The sequence below is a fragment of the Lathyrus oleraceus genome, chromosome 3 (assembly GCF_024323335.1).
Source record: "Lathyrus oleraceus cultivar Zhongwan6 chromosome 3, CAAS_Psat_ZW6_1.0, whole genome shotgun sequence".
NCBI classification, from domain to species: domain Eukaryota; kingdom Viridiplantae; phylum Streptophyta; class Magnoliopsida; order Fabales; family Fabaceae; genus Lathyrus; species Lathyrus oleraceus.
The window spans coordinates 277315898-277335779 of record NC_066581.1 but is presented as its reverse complement, the minus strand read 5'-3'; positions in this window follow the sequence as shown (position 1 = coordinate 277335779).

Here is a 19882-nt window from a genome sequence, read left to right as displayed (position 1 = left end):
CAAAGACATATTTTTGGTATTTTGGTTAGTAATGATGATAGAATACAAAGTATGATATACTCAAATGGTACTTGGTGATCTCTCCCAATGCAAACCCAATGCATGAGGGGTAAGGAGGATGCCAAGATGTGATCCCAATGTTAATGCATATGATGAGATAGCATGAGGGATCTTAGGGTCAAAATTAGGGTCTTACGGCTGCCCCTATTTAAGGACATTCTAACTGAGGAGATGAAGGTTAAAATCTTTGCATCAACTCAGTAGAATGGGCTTAAATAACAACATATAGAAATAAATTTTGGTCCCTCAGAGACCTCATGATGCATATGAGATGAATGTTAAAATAATCTTTGTGGGGAGAATGTTGCCACAAAGGAAAAGAATCCGGAGAGACTGAGAATCCGCAGGAGCGTAATGCATTCCGAAAGGGAAACTCACTAGGGAGACAAAGACTCTGGGAGGGATAAAAAGTTTGTGCATAGGCCAGGCTACGACTTAAAACTACTGGGGGACTAGAGGAATTCCATGAAAATAAATCAATGCAAATACTCAATCGGGGAAAGAAGAAGATATGTGAGGGAAGCGAGTAGATTAGAACAAAGCTGAAATACTCGAGCCAAACAGGAAAACGGCGATTTGACTAAGGAAATGCGCACTCACACTCAACCGGGGAAGAAATAATCTTCAACATAGGAGTAACAGAAGTATATTATCCCCTACCGGTTACTGGGTAAGGAGATAACAAGATCTGACAAAGAGGACATTTGTTACTAGTTAGGGTAAACATATCAAGGATGACTCGCTGAAGGCAACCAGGAGGCGTATTCATTACCAATTATTGGGTAAGAATAAACTGCTGGGAAAAGCCAAAAAAAAGGATTTACAACTATCGGTTACTGGGCAGAAGACCAAAGGGAGAGAATATCCATCACTGGTTAAAGTGAACATATCAAGGATAAACTCAAAGGAAAGAAAAGTTGTCATCGGTTAAGATGAACATATCAAGGATAGACTTGCCTGGGAAAAAAATCAAGGAGGATACCCGTCATCGGTTACATCTATTGAATACTAGATAGAATATCAAAAAGAGAATATCCGTCACCGGCTAGGATGAACATATCAAGGATAGAATCCGCGGGGAGAAATAGGAATTATATTTATCGGTTACTGGATAGAATACCACAAAGAGAATATTAGTCATCGATTAAGATGAACATATCAAGGATAAACTCTACAAAGGGGAGAAGAAACAGGATTTACAACTACCGGTTAGTGGGCAGAAAACCACAAAGAGAAGGAAACCCGTCATCGGTTAGGTTGAACATATCAAGGATTAACTCTCTGGGGGATGAAATAGGGATTACGACTACCTTCTTACTGGATAGAATACCACAAAGAGAATATCCGTTACCGGTTAAGATGAACATATCAAGGATAAACTCAAAACAGGGGAAGAAAATATCTGTCATCAGTTAGAATGAACATATCAAGGATATACTTCCTGCGAAACGTAAAAACGAATTTGCTGGGGAGAAAAGGGGTACTCTAGCCGGATATTGGGTAGGACGTAACAAACTGCAAACTAAAAAGAATATTACCAGTTACTAGGTAATAGACTCTTAGAGGACCAAGGGCATCTATCTAGGTAAGATCTAGAAAGAAACGGTCAATCAAGACTCAACCCAATGAGGATATAACTCAAGGGGAGTGGTTTCATCCAGATAATCAACTGGGGAGGAAACTGAAATAATAATCATCCATGAGGAAATAACTCAGTGGGGAATAGGAGAAAGGTTAAAATATTTATGCTTAGGGGGATGACACTCTACAATTGAAGGAGGAACGACACACCAAACCTGCATGGGGATAAAGTACCGCCATATCAGAGAGTTAAAATAACAATGAATCATAAAGTGTAATGATGCAGTAATGAAATTTTTGAATGTATATGTATGTGTGTATGTGTATGTGATGATTATGCTGATAAAATGATCACAAAAGATACAATTGTCGCTGTTTTGAATCATCGATACAATTCTCGGCCAATCCACACAAGGGGGGAATAACTGCTGGAGAAAAGATCAAACATCTCAAAGGCTCGACCTTGGCTGGGGAAGAAAGGAGAGGATCTAATGAGGAAACTGTTATCAAGTCTGCGGGGAATTTTAGGTCAACAGCATATCAAAATAGGGGACAACCCTGCAGAGGATAACACAAATAGATGCTTTGAATCATGGAGAAACTCTGACTGGGGACGAATCTGATGGTGATTTACGGAGAAGCCAAAATTATGCCGAAACCAAACAAACTGCTGAAATAACGCACCTACAACTCAAGGGAGGCCAACAAACTCGGCTAGGAATGTCAACAAAACTCGGCTGGGGAAACCAACAAACATTGGATGCTGATATGCCGTCGGGGCTGAAAGACAGGGGTCACGCCAACTTCTTGGGGAAAACCAGCAATGCTCTACATTTATGGCTTACTGTTTTCAAACCACTTTTGATATTATTTTAAATGAAATTGATTGCTTAAAAATAACTGCTTTTATATATTTAAGAAAACATGATTTTGTTTTAAAAATGATTTTCAAAACGATCATAATAAAATTTAAATCTATTTGGCTGAATAATAAATAAGAGTAGAAACGATTGGATAAAAGCTCAACTTTATTTAATAGAATGGTAGTTTGTAAATGACAAGACTCCATAGATCTTTACAAAAGTTGAAAAGTGGTAATTTACATGGAAAAGGGCTACATTGAATATAATGATCACTAATCCTTCTACTAACTTTTGATGTCCACTGTGCTCTTGGCGACGGCGGGAGTTGATGAATCAGAATTGAACGACTTGCTCAAGAATGCCTTCGAAACTGAAGATCAGCAGGATGCAGTTACTTGCCATAATCCCTAATTTTTGCATAAATTTTCCCAAGGTGGGGTACTCAATTTATCAGGATGATTCTTTTTCTGTTTTATGTCTCTAACTTTTTCCTGGATCGCCCTTTCGGGTTCAATCCACCTAGATGCTCATTTTTGCCTAAGTCGCTCTTTCAGGTTTTCAACTTAGCGAGCTGTTCTTTTTCTTTTAAGGCGAAGTATTTCTTGACTACATCTGCATTCACAGGACATGTGAACTCTTCACCATCCATAGTTGTAAGAATCAAAGTGCCGCCTGAAAACGCTCTCTTAACAACATATGGGCCTTCATAATTAGGAGTCCACTTGCCCCTAGAATCTGGCTTGAAAGATAGAATCTTTTTGAGTGATGCGGTGTTTCGCAAGTATACGAACGCGTCAGAGTAATATAAAAGATTGTCGAATCCACAGAGACCAAGTGTCAATCTATCGTTATCTATTGTTATGGTGTTTATCAAAGGCAATCAAAATAGGTGTTTTTGGAGTGTGCAATGAAAAGTAAAGTATTGAAATAAATTTAATTAATGAAGACAGGGTCGAATGTAATTCACGTAATCGATTGATAATCCAAGTACTTGCTAGTAGAGCTACTTATGGGCAATGTTTCCTACTTTGAAAAGAACTAATTTAACAGGAACTATCTCTTTCGCGTATTCAGAACCGAGTTGTACTCCCTAATCAAACCCTCTTATTGTCACTTATAAAAAGGCGCGCATTGTGTTAGAGTAGTAAACCTATTTTTAAGAAATATAGTATCTTGACTAAGTTGAAAAGTATTATAACCTGGATTTCTTAACCAAAAGAGGTTCTTACGAACCAGACTCTAAACTTATAAACGCGTCCGAAAATAGTTTTAAAATCTCTTTTCTTCTTAATGTTAAAAACTCCTAATGAACTAGACAAAGCGCTTTCGCTGTTTTTGAAATAGTAAAAAAACAATTAAGTTTAAATAGACGTTGGACGACTTTCGATCTTACCCAACGGAATTGAAGTGCGGGAAAACTTAAGTTGAAAGTTAAAATAGCCCTTAAGTGTTTCTACAAACACTTGTACGGATTATTGGTTCAATTATGATCCTTACATTCTAACCTTATAAATTTAGCTAGACATGGTAAAGTAAAAGTGCATTAAAATAAATAAAAGTAGTGCGAGTGCGGAAAGTAAATAAAAGTAGTGCGAGTGCGAGAAATAAATAATTTAAAGCGAGTGCGAGAAATAAATAATTTAAAGCGAGTGCGAGAAAATAAATAAAGTAAAGCGAGTGCGGGAAAATAAATAAAGTAAAGCGAGTGCGAGGAAATAAATAAAGTAAAGCGAGTACGAGGAAATAAATAAAGTAAAGCGAGTGCGAGGAAATAAATAAAGTAAAGACAAGTAATAAAAACCTGCTCCAATCAGAGGGTTGAATAAATTGCAAAGCGGAAATGAAAATGGCGGAAGGATTAACTTCCTTCCAAAGTGCTCCAAACTCGATTACAAACTCTATCACAGACTTGATTACACAATTGTGGTAACACTCCAATTCGAAGAAATTACCACTTTATAAAACTGAATATATGCCTAAGTGAAACAAAGTTGCTTCTGAGTTTGCCTCTGCTCTAAGTTTGGATGATTGTAAAAGTGAATTCGAGTTTCTATTTATAAGCAAGTAAAAAGATGGAAATGAGTTGGATGCCCTTCAACTTGAAAATGGGAGGGAAACTATTTTCCTCTTGTGGCGCCCGCCACAAGGCCATGGCGCCCGCCACAAGGCCAAATTGAAGCGCCTTAGTGGAGGTAGTGGGGAACGTGGGAGTTGAGGGAAGTTGAGCTTGGACACGTCATGGCAGGGTCTGTGGCGCCCGCCGTGGGGTAGGCCATAAGTACAAAATGCAGATTTTTAGGGTTTTTGGCTCTTTTTTGCTCCTTTTCTCGATCGGGGCTCCGATTAAAGTGAAAACCTGAAAACAAAGGAAAACATAGCAATAACACAACAAAATGGTAATAAAACAACTAGAATGCATGTGAAATCGGAGTCGAAAATACGGTAAATTTCAGTGTTATCAAACTCTCCCACACTTAAACCTTTGTTTGTCCTCAAGCAAAACATTAAAAAGCTCATAAAAGAAAATTTGTGTAAACGAGTGCTTCAGGTAAAAATTCCAAGTTCAAGTCGGGATGCAGTGATAGGTACTAACTGAGTGAACTAAGGGTATCATGATGACACTAATCCGCAAATACGGACATAAACTTCATTCCAATATTAACCAACCCATATTATCCCACAATACCTAGGCCTGCCTCTTCATCTCTTATTGTGTCCTTTTCATTCAGGCGCAATCACATTAAGCCCGTTATCCGTACATGCTTCATAGTAGAGTGCCCTGTTAGTGATTATGATCTGAGCATGGGATTTATGGCACATAAATATGTGTAAACCCTTTTATTGGACACAACTGTTGTAGGTGTTTAATTGGCTGCATTGTATGGTAAAACACTAATGTCTTGACTGATGTCATGACATGTATATGTAACTACATTATAGTTACTGCAGGACTAGCTAACACAGGATTATTGAATGTTGTGACATTCATACCTGTCAACAGATACTAAGGAACAGAAGCTCTGTTAGAACTTAGTATTCATTTGCAGTCTGGTTATCAAGGAAGAACCAGACCTGGCATAAGGCCTACTGACTGAATGTCAAACTGGATGTTGTGACATTCATCATTAACAGCAGCTGGTGAAGATTAGGCAGAGTGGTATTCTGCTATACTTCAGCATATTAGTTAGTTTGTTCTTCAAGAGAATTACAGAACTAACTTAAGGCCAATTGTGTAAATGTTAAGTTGGACACTTTGACATTTACTAATGTAAGCTGGTACTGTAGTATGGTCATATTGATCATGTACAGGTCAGCAGATTTGTACAGTCTGTTTTCTGGGAAAACAGACTCAGCATATGGACCTTGATGTCAAGCTGAATGTCGTGACATTCATTCCTGACAGCATATGCTAGATTGTAGGTTGTTCAGTTTTCTGTTACAGCTTTCTCAGGCTATTCTTTAGGAAGTCAACAGCTTAGAGAAAATCCAGGAAATCAACAACCAAGCTACATTCAATGAACCTAACAAATAGCCTATTTGTTAGCAACCTAAATATTGAATTTGTGGGAACTTATGTGACCTAAAATTCAGGAAAATACAGGTGCAAAAGCCCAGGTGCTGCAATATAAAAAGGAAGGCATTCCTCCATTCAGTTTTGGGGATTTTGAGGCGTGAAGATTTAGTGTGTCCATCTTACTTCACTGCTGTATTTTTGTGAGTCTAGAATTAGACGTATCTTGTAAGCCAAGTCATTATCAAATAGATGATTGCTTTGGCATAGGGTGTTCATTGAGTTGTAAGTGTTGTGTCACTCGAAGCTTTTAAGCGTGAGTACTGTGTATCTTGGTTTAAGCTGTGAAGCATAACCAAGAGTTGTTTTTGAAGTGTGACTTCAAAGTGTTTTTAATATCACTGAGGTGATTGAGGGGGAGTGAGTAGGAACTCTGATCTTAGGTTAAGATTGAAATTGCATTGGGTAGGGATTAAGTGATAAGTTGTAAACGGGTGAGTTTAGCTTTGAATTGATACTACTAATAGTGGATTTCCTCCCTGGCTTGGTAGCCCCCAGATGTAGGTCATGTTGGACTGAACTGGGTGAACAATTACTTGTGTTATTTACTGCACTTACAATTAAGTTCTGCATAATCCCTGTCTGTGCAGAATTGGATGTCATAACAACCAGTGTGACATCCAAAGTCTGATAACTAGAATTTCAATTGGCATCAGAGCAGGCACCCTGCCTGTGAAGTTCTGGGTGAGATCTAGGGAAGTTACTTTCTAGTACCATGGACAAGGATTTAGGACACTCAAACAGACCACCCATGTTGGATGGCTCTAATTATGATGACTGGAAGCCTCGTATGATAGCCTTCTTAAGGTCTCTAGACAGCAAAGTCTGGAGAGCTGTCAACAAAGGATGGGAACATCCAATGAGGACAGGTGAAGATGGAGTCAGTGTGCAGATTCCTGAAGAAGATTGGGACAAGGAACAAGAGGCATTAGCTCTTGGAAATTCCAAAGCCTTGAATGCACTGTTCAATGGAATCACTAAGAACATCTTCAGGCTGGTGCACCATTGTGAACTAGCTAAGGAAGTTTGGGATACCCTCAAGGTAACTCATGAAGGTACTTCCAAGGTGAAGATGTCCAAACTTCAGATGCTGACAACCAAGTTTGAAAATCTGAAGATGAAGGAGGAAGAGACTATTCATGACTTTCACATGAATATTCTTGAAATTGCAAACACCTCTGGTGGACTAGGTGAGAAAATGACTGAAGAGAAACTTGTAAGAAAGATTCTCAGGTCCTTACCTAAGAGGTTTGCTATGAAGGTCACTGCCATAGAGGAGGCTCAGGACATCAGCAATATGAAGGTAGATGAGCTCATTGGTTCTCTTCAAACCTTTGAAATGGGCTTAGGTGAGTATGCTGAGAAGAAGAAAAGCATAGTCTTTATAGGAGAAGGATATACTGGAGGTGGTGAAAGTATATCAGAAGCCTTAGCCATGCTTGGGAGACAGTTCAACAAGCTCATAAAGAGAGTTGATCAACAGGGTAAATCTAATGTCAAGAACATCCCATCTGACATAAAGAAAAGATCAACTCATAAAGAAAAGGCCAACCAAGGCAAGGGAATCCAGTGCCATGGATTGGAAGGATGTGGTCAGAGCAAGGCTGACTGCCCTACCCGTCTCATAAGACAAAGGAAAGGGCTATCTGTCACCGGGTCAGAAGAAGACACTGAGAGTGAATCTGAAGGAGAATCGGCAAAACAAGTCACTGCTTTAACCAGTGTTTGTGCCTCAGAGGATAACTCAAGTGGAGATGAACTCACATTGGATGAGCTTGCTGTTTCATATAAAGAATTATGTGTTAAAAGTGCAGAAGTTTGCATCCAAGGAGAAAAGCATAAGAAACTCATCAAAGAACTAGAAGCTGAGAAACTAGAGCAGCTGAAAGTCATAGAGGGTCTGAAGAGTGAGATTTCGTTGCTAATCTCTAAGCTAGACCAAATGACCAAATCCTTCAAAATGTTGAGTAAGGGATCTGACACCTTGGAAGAAATCCTGAAAACAGGACAGAAGTCTGGAAACACATCAGGTCTAGGCTTTGGGAAAAGATCCTCAACTGAACGCAAACGCCCTAAGGCTAAAGTTCAGAAACCCAAAGGGAAGTCTCATCCAAAGTCACAACATCGAGGAACCAGAATGAACAACCATCAGAAGAAGAAATTCAAGAGATGGAAATGTCATTACTGTGGTAGATTCGGTCACATAAAACCATTCTGCTACAGGCTGCATGGTTATCCAAACCAGACCCCTCAAGGTAGGCCCAAGAAAAAGGTGTCTACTCATAATGCCCCCATTAAGAAACCAACATGGGCGGCTAAGCAGACACCTCAGGTCAGTCCTAAGCAGCTAGCATCTAAAATGCACTTCTCTCCTGAGAATCAACAGTGTGTTGCTAACCTTGCTCACACTTCTTCAAGGGGACATATCAAACAAGATTGGTACCTTGATAGTGGCTGCTCAAGGCATATGACTGGGATGAACTACCTAGTGGTGAATCTACATCCCTCCAACACCAAGTCTGTGACATTAAGTGATGGAACTAAAAGAGAAGTCATGGGTGTTGGAAAGCTGGACTGTCCAGATGCTCCAAAATTTAGTGATGTATTGTTAGTAAAAGGACTAACTGTGAACCTCATAAGCATAAGCCAGCTGTGTGACCAAGGACATAAGGTGGAATTTACCAAGGGAGGGTGTGTGGTAGTGAATAGGAGCAATCAAGAAGTGATGAGAGGAGATAGATCCAAAGATAATTGCTATCTATGGAAATCTAAAGACTCTATCAACCCTCCCAAGTGTCTTTTGACCAAAGGGAAGGAGGGACATGGAAAACTAGATGCCCCTCAGGTAAAAGGAGTGATAAAGAGCATTACCTTTGGCCATCATACAACTGATATGACAACAAAGGATAGACATAGGTGTATGTTATTGACGTCTGCTGAAACTCAGTACCTTGCTTGTGGAGGCAAGTGGTCAACTCTAGTTTGGAGGAACCTGATGCAGACAGAGTACAATGTCACCCAGAATGTCATGACATTGTACAGTAAGTACAAAAAGGAGATGCGTGCGCCTGAAAAGTTATAGCAACTAATGAAGTTAGTTAGCTACTGTTTAATAAGTCAAATTATTAAACAAATGGTGAGCGCTGAGTGGTCAAAATCTAATAGACCTTACTCTAGCACAAAGCGTTTCACATTCAGTCGTTTCATTCTCCACTCGTGCAAACCCTCGCTCAAGGAAACGATCCATCTTCCCTCTCAAAGGTTCAGCATGGCTCGTCAATCCGACACCTCCTCGTACACCACCATGTCAGATTCTCACAGCACCGAGTCTCACCACCCTACCAGGGAGGATCCAGTTGTTGACGCAGCAACTTCTTCCCATGCAAGAAGACCTAAGGAAACGGTCACCGGGTTTTCATCAGAAATCGCTCTTGATGAACACACAAGGGAAGGGTCAAGGTATGTACACAACTCCATTGCAACTATCGTCACTCAGATTCTATCTGGCAATCGAGATGTTCCTGGGGTTTCTGTTCCCTTGAACACAATCATTCCTGACATTGCTGCATGTCAAGATAAAGCTGTAATGCTGAGAAGAAATGTCACTGACAATGTTGAGCAACCGGATGCTCATGAGGGATCAAAGGTTGAAAAACCCTCAGGCAAGGTGAGAAGTGAGAAGGCCAAGGTTACTCAGAGTGGTGAGGACAAGTCTAGGGCTGAGACGATTAACGTGGAAGAACTCTCAGACAATGATCTTCTGGCTACAGTTGTTCCTAGGATAGCCAAGAGAGTCAGGACCAGAAGGGAGAAAAAGGCTGTGGAGTTGAAGTCCCCCTCCAAGGAAGTTGGTGCAACAAACCCTCACAAGCAACCAGAGTCAGAAAGCACACACAAGAGGAAGAGCTATGGACCTACAAAAGCTTGGAGCAAAGAGGTGCCTAAGAAGGTGAAAACCAAAGCTGTGGTGGTTGAATCTGAATCTGATGCCCCATGTGATGTCACAACATCCATGTCCAGGAAGAAGCCCTCTTCCAGTAGGTTGGCAACCAGTGTCCCAGAAGTTCCCATTGACAATGTGTCCTTCCACTTTGCCTCCAGTGTTAACAGGTGGAAGTATGTGTACCACAAGAGGCTGGCATTGGAAAGAGAACTGGCACAGAATGCCATGGACTGTAAAGAGATTGTGGATCTCATCAAGGAGGCAGGGCTGATGAGAACAGTGTCACAACTTCCTAAGTGCTATGAGACCTTGGTGAAGGAGTTTATTGTAAATCTGTCAGAGGAGTGTGCTGATGGGAGATCCAAGGAATTTCGAAAGGTCTATGTGCGCGGCAAATGTGTGACTTTTTCCCCCTCTGTAATAAATCAGTATCTGGGAAGAGCGGATGAAGAGCAACCTGAGCTTGAAGTGACTGACAATACAATCTGTCAAGTCATCACAGCAAAGCAAGTCCGAAAATGGCCTCTCAAAGGGAAGCTAGTAGCCAGCCAACTAAGTGTCAAGTATGCAATGCTGCACAAAGTTGGATCAGCCAACTGGGTACCCACTAACCACAAGTCAACTGTGTCTGTGGCATTAGGGAAGTTCATCTATGCAGTGGGAACCAAAGCTAAGGTGGACTATGGTGCCTACATATTTGATCATACAATGAAGCATGCTGGGAGCTTCAGTGTAAAGGGTCCCATTGCCTTCCCCTCTCTAATATGTGGAATTGTGCTGAATCAATTTCCACACATCCTGATAGATAATGACTTTGTGAGGAGAAGGGAGAGTCCATTGGCTTTCAGCTACAAGCTGTTCCTGGGCAAGCATGTTCCGGACATTGTCGTGACATCGGGAGAGACTTCCAAAACTAGCCACCAACCTGACAAAGCTGATGTTATTGCAGTTCTCAAGGAAACCTGCAAAGAGCTGGGAGCTAGAAAGCATGCACTGGAACAGCTCATCTTGCAGCTGGAGTCTACTGCTGAGGACACGGATGGAGCTGAAGGGCAAATGGCTGAGGGGGAGGAAGAGGCCAGATCTGAAGAGGAGGCTGATGAGGAGGCTGATGATGAGGCAGAGGAGTAATCCCTTTGTTGCTGTTTTTTTTCTGTTATGTGTGTAATTCATATTTCTTTTGTGGGTCTGTATATTAAAGTGTTGCTTTGGCAACATTTTTGACAAAAAGGGGGAGTGACAAGTGATACCCCAGGACAACAGAAGTTTACATTGTTAAACTTTAGTATTAAAACAGGTACCCTTTCATAACAGATTGAAGTTTTCCCTACTACAGCTGCTGTGTGTTGAAGTGTGTAGTTAACTTCTGTGTGCACACTGTTGTATGCCTCTGTGTGTTTGCTGTGTTTGCTGATATGTGTGTGAAGTTTTTATTTAACTTCCTTCCCCCCTTGCAGCTGATGTTGAAGTTTAGGTGCAACTTCGAATATATGTGTGCTGCTATGTGAAGTTTTTATTTAACTTCCATATGTGTGAGTGTGCTGCCACTCTGAGTGTATTAGCTAGTTTTATTCCGCTGCCATGAACTCTGTTATGGGGATCAAAGTGTTTTAGCCAAAAATTTGCCAAAGGGGGAGTTTGTAGGTGTTTAATTGGCTGCATTGTATGGTAAAACACTAATGTCTTGACTGATGTCATGACATGTATATGTAACTACATTATAGTTACTGCAGGACTAGCTAACACAGGATTATTGAATGTTGTGACATTCATACCTGTCAACAGATACTAAGGAACATAAGCTCTGTTAGAACTTAGTATTCATTTGCAATCTGGTTATCAAGGAAGAACCAGACCTGGCATAAGGCCTACTGACTGAATGTCAAACTGGATGTTGTGACATTCATCATTAACAGCAGCTGGTGAAGATTAGGCAGAGTGGTATTCTGCTATACTTCAGCATATTAGTTAGTTTGTTCTTCAAGAGAATTATAGAACTAACTTAAGGCCAATTGTGTAAATGTTAAGTTGGACACTTTGACATTTACTAATGTAAGCTGGTACTGTAGTATGGTCATATTGATCATGTACAGGTCAGCAGATTTGTACAGTCTGTTTTCTGGGAAAACAGACTCAGCATATGGACCTTGATGTCAAGCTGAATGTCGTGACATTCATTCCTGACAGCATATGCTAGATTGTAGGTTGTTCAGTTTTCTGTTACAGCTTTCTCAGGCTATTCTTTAGGAAGTCAACAGCTTAGAGAAAATCCAGGAAATCAACAACCAAGCTACATTCAATGAACCTAACAAATAGCCTATTTGTTAGCAACCTAAATATTGAATTTGTGGGAACTTATGTGACCTAAAATTCAGGAAAATACAGGTGCAAAAGCCCAGGTGCTGCAATATAAAAAGGAAGGCATTCCTCCATTCAGTTTCGGGGATTTTGAGGCGTGAAGATTTAGTGTGTCCATCTTACTTCACTGCTGTATTTTTGTGAGTCTAGAATTAGACGTATCTTGTAAGCCAAGTCATTATCAAATAGATGATTGCTTTGGCATAGGGTGTTCATTGAGTTGTAAGTGTTGTGTCACTCGAAGCTTTTAAGCGTGAGTGCTGTGTATCTTGGTTTAAGCTGTGAAGCATAACCAAGAGTTGTTTTTGAAGTGTGACTTCAAAGTGTTTTTAATATCACTGAGGTGATTGAGGGGGAGTGAGTAGGAACTCTGATCTTAGGTTAAGATTGAAATTGCATTGGGTAGGGATTAAGTGATAAGTTGTAAACGGGTGAGTTTAGCTTTGAATTGATACTACTAATAGTGGATTTCCTCCCTGGCTTGGTAGCCCCCAGATGTAGGTCATGTTGGACTGAACTGGGTGAACAATTACTTGTGTTATTTACTGCACTTACAATTAAGTTCTGCATAATCCCTGTCTGTGCAGAATTGGATGTCATAACAACCAGTGTGACATCCAAAGTCTGATAACTAGAATTTCAACTGTAGTTGTGGGGGATCGGATCGTAATCCGCCCTACCGAGTTCAGTGCCAGATACCTCTGAACCAACTAACAGTGGGTAAGTTTTTTCTTTTTCTTTTTCTTTTTCTTTTTGTAGCAATTTTTCACAATTCTTTGGTTTAAATGACTTTGTGAGGGTCACCTATACCAGAGTTTCCTTTTTGCTTTTTTTTTTTTGTTTTTCTGGATCATTCACTTATTTGCATCGGTCCCCTACGTAGAGGATGCGTAGGCCGGAGCTGACTACTGAGATAAACTACTAAGGACTTATACGGAAATGATGATTAGGGCCATGGTATATGGGGTTTCGGGAATGATTCCTATATTTACGAAGCTTATGGTGCTAAAACAGATACTGATGTTTCGCAAAGTTCTCCCAAGTCACCGCATCCTTACTCAAAACATGTCTTTAAAACCTGAAAACTTTATGAATAACACTATTTTCTTTTGCAATTTTTTTTCCTGTGGGGCTAAAGGTATGGGGAGGTAGGATTGTACTAAAGATCTACTATATTTGGATACTCGTCAAACTCATGCATTATACTAAAAAGCAAAATAAACAACTAAAAGGAAATAACAATAAATAAACTATCTAAAAACAGTAAAGGGAAGGTGATAAAGAAAAAACGAGAAAGGCAATAAAGAAAAGACGATAGAGTCTCCTCCCACACTTAAATCGAACATTGTCCCCAATGTTTCAAAATAAGATAAGGGAAGAGTTACCTGACAACCTGTTGTTGACCACTAGTGCCCTCGCCATCCTGAGGTGGACGACGGGATCGGGTACGACAACGGTCTCTCTGATCCATCCTCGCCTGCAGAGCATGCTGAGCGGTCCTCACCTCTCGAAGGTTACCTATGATGGAACCTTGAGTGGCTTCAATGAGTGCCATGTGTCTCTGGTGGTAGTTTTGCTGACGGGCTTGTGTATTTGTGATCGTTTGCAGAGACTGTAGAACAGTGTCATAGGACCTGTCTGTCCTCCGCTGTGATTCTTGCATGAAGCGCATGTTATCCACCATTTGTTGTTGGATGGTAGAGAGTAGGTCGTCCCGCCTTTGCTCTCTAGCCATGTGGTCACGCCACATCTCCTCTGTAATATAGAAGCCAGGAGTGGTACCTGTAGAAGAAGAAGATAATGCAGTGTGTGATGGTGAAGGATGATGGGGGGACACATGGGGTACGAGAGATCTCTCTCTCCGATCGTATTCATCATCAGTGTCATGTCCCGCCTCATCAGGCATGTTAGGAGGAAGAGGACCCAAAATAGGTGGGGCATCTAAAGCGTAGGTCCAATTCCTTTCATCTCATACATCTGTACATCTAGTGCACGGTAAAACAACAGATGGGATGGCTACACCATGAACCATAAGCACATAGCCTCCTTCTCTCCTCGAGCGGCACAATTTCATGTCTCTCAGAAATTTTAGGTTAATTGTGCAAGGAGGTAAGGGGTCTAGGGTAGCTATCTCATCGTTCAGGTTAAGCGCCCGAGCAATAGATGTAATCAATCCACCAAAAGAAATCGGTCCCTCTTTATTCAAAGTTAAAGTCATATGAGCAAGCATGAACGGGACCGAATTAATACGTCTATTTGTGAGGCTTCCTTGTAAAAATAGAAGCTCTCTAGCATTAACCTTATTTGGATTCTCCCGGCGAAAAATAGTGCATGCCAACAGATATCTAAAAACTCTGATGGCGGGGTTATGGATAGTTGAGGCAAGAACTCCTTCAAAAGAGTTTATGGAAGTGTTTGATAGACGCTCCCAGAAGGAAAATACCTCAACTGAACATTCGGAATCCAAAGGGGCCTCACAAATAGCACCGTCCCCATGAGGGATTCCTAACAAGCTGGCTAGTTCGTCGGTACTGAATTGGTATTCAACAACAAACATTCTAAATTTGACAGTACCAACTGTGCTAGCAGTGTTAGGGTTGACAATATAAATTAAGGAACTCAAAAATTCAATTGTCAACCGCTCATAGGTAGGTTCTTTATTGGAAAAGAAATTATGCAATCCTAAGTTATCTAATAAATGAAATATGCTATGATAGATACCTAAAGTGTAGAGACAGTTTTCGTCAACATACCTTGTCGGGAGGATTTCCCGATTTTGCAACCGTTCAATAATTTTTCTTTGTCTATCCCCCGGTTTCCCTCCTCGAAGAATGAATCCGTTAAACTCCATTTGAAAAGCTCTTGGAAAGTGATGAAGAAGATGAAGTGGTTTGTGAAAAGGTTGGATTTTTACAAAATCCGACGGATGAAATCGAAAATGGAAATTGGAATAATGATTTGTGTGGTGTGGTGGTTAGAAAAGTATGAGCTTTTTGTGGGTTCAAGGATGTTTTTCCAAGGTGAAAAAATGGGTTTGGAAGGTTGTAAGTTGCAAAAATGGTGAAGAAAGGGGTTCTTCCCCGACCTTTTACAGACGCTGTGGCGGGCGCCACAAGGCAAAATCTGGCTGGGCCAGATTTTGGTCCTTTGGCTTGGGCTTCTCTTGTCTTTTGGGTTTGAGGGGTCCGGATAGCATTTGTCTTGTGATTTTCCTAGTATCTTTGACTTGCATAATTTTATAAAGGTAAAAACAACAAAAAATAAAAATGAAACTGAAACAAAAACAAAAATTAAATATAAATAAATAAATAACTGAAAAATTAAAATGCAAATAAAATAAACATAGAACATATATAGATAAAAATAGAAATACTAATGTATAGATTTTATATAATATTCCAAATGCGATAATATAAAATGAGTTATGTAAATACGATAAATATAAAAAAGAGATAAAATAAGATTAAATGGTGAGATCAAATAGTGGGGATGCCATCTTCCTGAGTGGAACCACGGAGCATGGCTACCTCCTGCTTGAGCTCTGCGATCTCCTGATATAGACAGTCGGCTTCAGTAGCATGGGTGAGATCAGACACTCCCATCTGTAAAGTGAGGTCAGCCACCTCGTGTCTAAGCGCTGCGATCTCTCTACGACATTCAGCAATCTGAGTGCGGATGTTGGGTGTCTGTAATGAAAGATTATTAGAGAAAACAGTGATTCTGGGAGATGGTGGTGTAGGCGTGTATTCATAAATTGGTGGTGATCTCGGTTCCTCGACGGTCTCTCCCTGGCCCTCCAGAGCATAACTCCAATTCGCTGGATCATGCACACTGGTCATCATAGGATCTGGCAATGTGAAATAATGAATAGCCTCACTGTCGACTAGAAATCGGAACTGACATGGGTGGAAAGAGGCTCTCCTCATCAATCCTCTGGTCAAACAGAAGTCGATGTCCATGGTAGTGTACCCACAGTAGGTCCGAAGATGTAACAGCTTTCGAGACAGACCTAAAGCGACAACAATCTGCGTGATGATTCCGCCAACATGGATGACTCCTTCAGTAGATCTGGAGATATCGCTGAGACTGTATAACAAGAAGTTCCCACATGCGACTGGGCGAGACTGGGATGCACAAAATAATAGGAAGATCTCCTCTTCACTCAGTAGTGTCTCTGCATCCGGTCTTCCCAGGAAGGAATGTGCTAATATCATCTGAAAGTATCTGAATGCGGGGTTATGTATGACATGAGACAGCTGCATAGATGGATCCTGGCTTCCGCCACCTGATATATCACTCCAAAACTTCTCAACCTCCTTACCCAGGAAATATCCCATAGGTGTCTCCGGGACAACATCAGGAGTGGTCTGGAAACCCAATAAGTCGCCGAACTCTTTCTGGCTGAAGGAGTACTCAACTCCAAAAAGCCTGAAAGTAGCATACCCATCTGGTCCAGAATATGGGTCATAGTCGAATGAACTCAGGAACTCCAAAGTCAGATTCCTATAGGTGTTACTCAAGTCATCAGCAAACTCGTCCCAGTGAAGCTGGTGGCTAAGGAATCGGATACTCGGCTCGATACCCAGTGCCTCCATACACTGCTGATCAGGATAACGTGTGGGTGCCATAGGGCGCTGATACAAAGCAATGTAGCGCTCCCTCTGAGCATTATCTCTATAGGCCACGTGCATGTCATCGAAATCCTGCATCCTGTAAAAGTTAAGAAAGTGATCCTGAAAATGCAAACCATTCAAATCTTAGTCTCAATGCAAAATATGATAAAATAAAAATAAGTAAATAAATGCGAAAAAGTAAAATGAAAGAAAAACCATGGGTTGCCTCCCACGCAGCGCTCGTTTAACGTCAATAGCTTGATGATTAGAATTTATACACCTGTAGTAGTAGGAATCGGTGGATCAATCAGGGTGTGGCTCGAGTAGTATGCTGGAATGTCTCCTCCTTTGTAGAGCTTCAGTCTTTGTCCATTTACAATGAATGGACTACAGGTATCGTTCTTGATTTCTACGGCTCCGGATCTCAGAATCTTGGATAATTCGAAAGGACCAGTCCATCTTGAACGTAGCTTTCCAGGGAAGAGTCGTAACCTAGAGTTAAAAAGGAGAACAGGATCGCCTATATTGAAGTTTTTCTTTACTATTCTTTTGTCGTGATAGGCTTTTGTCCTCTCTTTATATATTTTTGCATTCTCGTAGGCAGATTGCCTAAGTTCTTCTAATTTATGAATGTCTAGGGTACGCTTTTCTCCAGCGGCTAGGTAGTCTAAATTCAAAGTTTTAATAGCCCAATAGGCCTTATGCTCTAATTCGAACGGTAAGTGACAGGATTTTCCATAAACTAGTTGATATGGAGTAGTTCCTATAGGGGTTTTGAAAGCGGTTCTATAGGCCCATAATGCTTCTTGAAGCTTCTGAGACCAGTCTCTCCTAGAAATAGAAACAGTTTTCTCTAGGATTTGTTTTATCTCCCTATTAGATACTTCTACTTGGCCACTAGTTTGTGGGTGGTATGGTGTTGCTACTCTATGCCTAACTCCATATTTTCTTAAAAGTTTGTCAAATATTCTCGATATAAAGTGTGATCCTCCATCGCTTATGACTAAACATGGTGTTCCAAATCTAGGGAATATATAGTTTTTAAATAGTTTGATTACTACCCTAGTGTCGTTTGTGGGTGCAGCTATAGCTTCAATCCACTTAGACACATAGTGTACAACTACTAAGATATACCTGTTTCCTAAGGATGGTGGAAAAGGTCCCATGAAATCTATACCCCATACGTCAAAGAGTTCTACTTCCTGAATGTTTCTTAGAGGCATTTCATCACGCCTTGAAATGTTTCTAGTGCGTTGGCATCTATCACAGTTGACAATGCAAGCATAGACATCACGCCACATGGTAGGCCAGAATAGGCCAGCTTGAAGAATCTTGGCGTATGTCTTAGAGGTGCTCGCATGTCCACCATAAGGTGCAGAATGACAATGCTCGATAATATTATTTACCTCTTCTTCTGGAACGCAACGGCGAAAAATTCCATCTTTACCCCTCTTGAAAAGGAGCGGTTCGTCCCAATAGAAGTTTCTCACATCGTGGAAGAATTTGTTCTTGCAGTGGTAGTCAAGATCAGGGGGTACTATATCAACAGCTAGGTAATTATCGAAATCTGCATACCAGGGTACGTTACTTATTGCTAAGGAATTTTGGGGGTGCTGATAAGGATCTAGGTTATTATCTTCAATGGTTTCTACTCTAGCGATCAGTCTATCATAGGCGAAATCATCATTTATGGGTACTAGTTCAGGTTTTAGATGTTCTAGCCTAGAAAGGTGATCGGCTACTACATTTTCAGTGCCTTTTTTATCTCTTATATCTAAATCAAACTCTTGTAGTAATAGAATCCATCGGAGTAACCTAGGCTTGGCATATTTTTTACTTGATAGGTAACAAATGGCAGCATGATCGGTGTAAACTATAATTTTTGCTCCTACTAGATAAGATCTAAATTTGTCTATAGCGAAAACTACAGCGAGTAATTCTTTTTCAGTTGTTGCGTAGTTAAGTTGGGCAGCATCTAGGGTTCTACTGGCATAATAAATGGCATGTAATTTTTTATCTTTCCTTTGTCCTAGAACGGCTCCAACTGCGTAATCACTAGCATCGCACATTATCTCAAAAGGTTCCGACCAATCAGGTGGTTTCATAATGGGTGCAGATACTAATGCTTTCTTTAAAAGATTAAATGCGTCATTACATTTTTCATCAAAAATGAATTCAGCATCTTTCATTAAAAGTCCGGTTAAAGGTTTAGTTATTTTGGAGAAGTCCTTAATGAAACGCCGGTAGAATCCACTGTGTCCAAGAAAGCTTCGGACTTCTCTGATGGTTTTTGGGGGTTTTAGGTTTTCTATAACTTCTATTTTAGGTTTATCTACTTCTATACTTTTTTTTAGAAACTATATGTCCTAAGACTATTCCTTCGGTTACCATGAAATGGCATTTTTCCCAGTTTAGCACGAGGTTCACCTCCACGCATCTCTCCTGGATTTTCTCAAGGTTAGCAAGACAATTGTGGAAATCAAATCCGCAAACCGATAAATCATCCATAAACACTTCCATGATACCATCTAGCACTACAAGAATAACTTTGTGCAGCCACGTGATTTAGTGACGTGAAATGCACGTGGCAAAAAATGCCAATTACGACGTGAATTTCACGTGGCTAAAGGTAAAATATAATAAAAAATGGAATGACAACTTTTCAGGTTGGGGGGAAATGAAAATAATTAAAATTTGGTAGTGACATGCAGATCACGTCGCTATTTTAAATTTAAAATTCAAATAATGTTTTGTGAAATGTAATTTACGTCGCAACTAGTGACGTGCTGATCACGTGGGTACATGTGGTGTAATTTAATTTCCGAAATGACAATCACGTCGCAAATAGCGACGTGACAAGCATGTGGGTACTGGGTTCAGAGAGACGTTATAG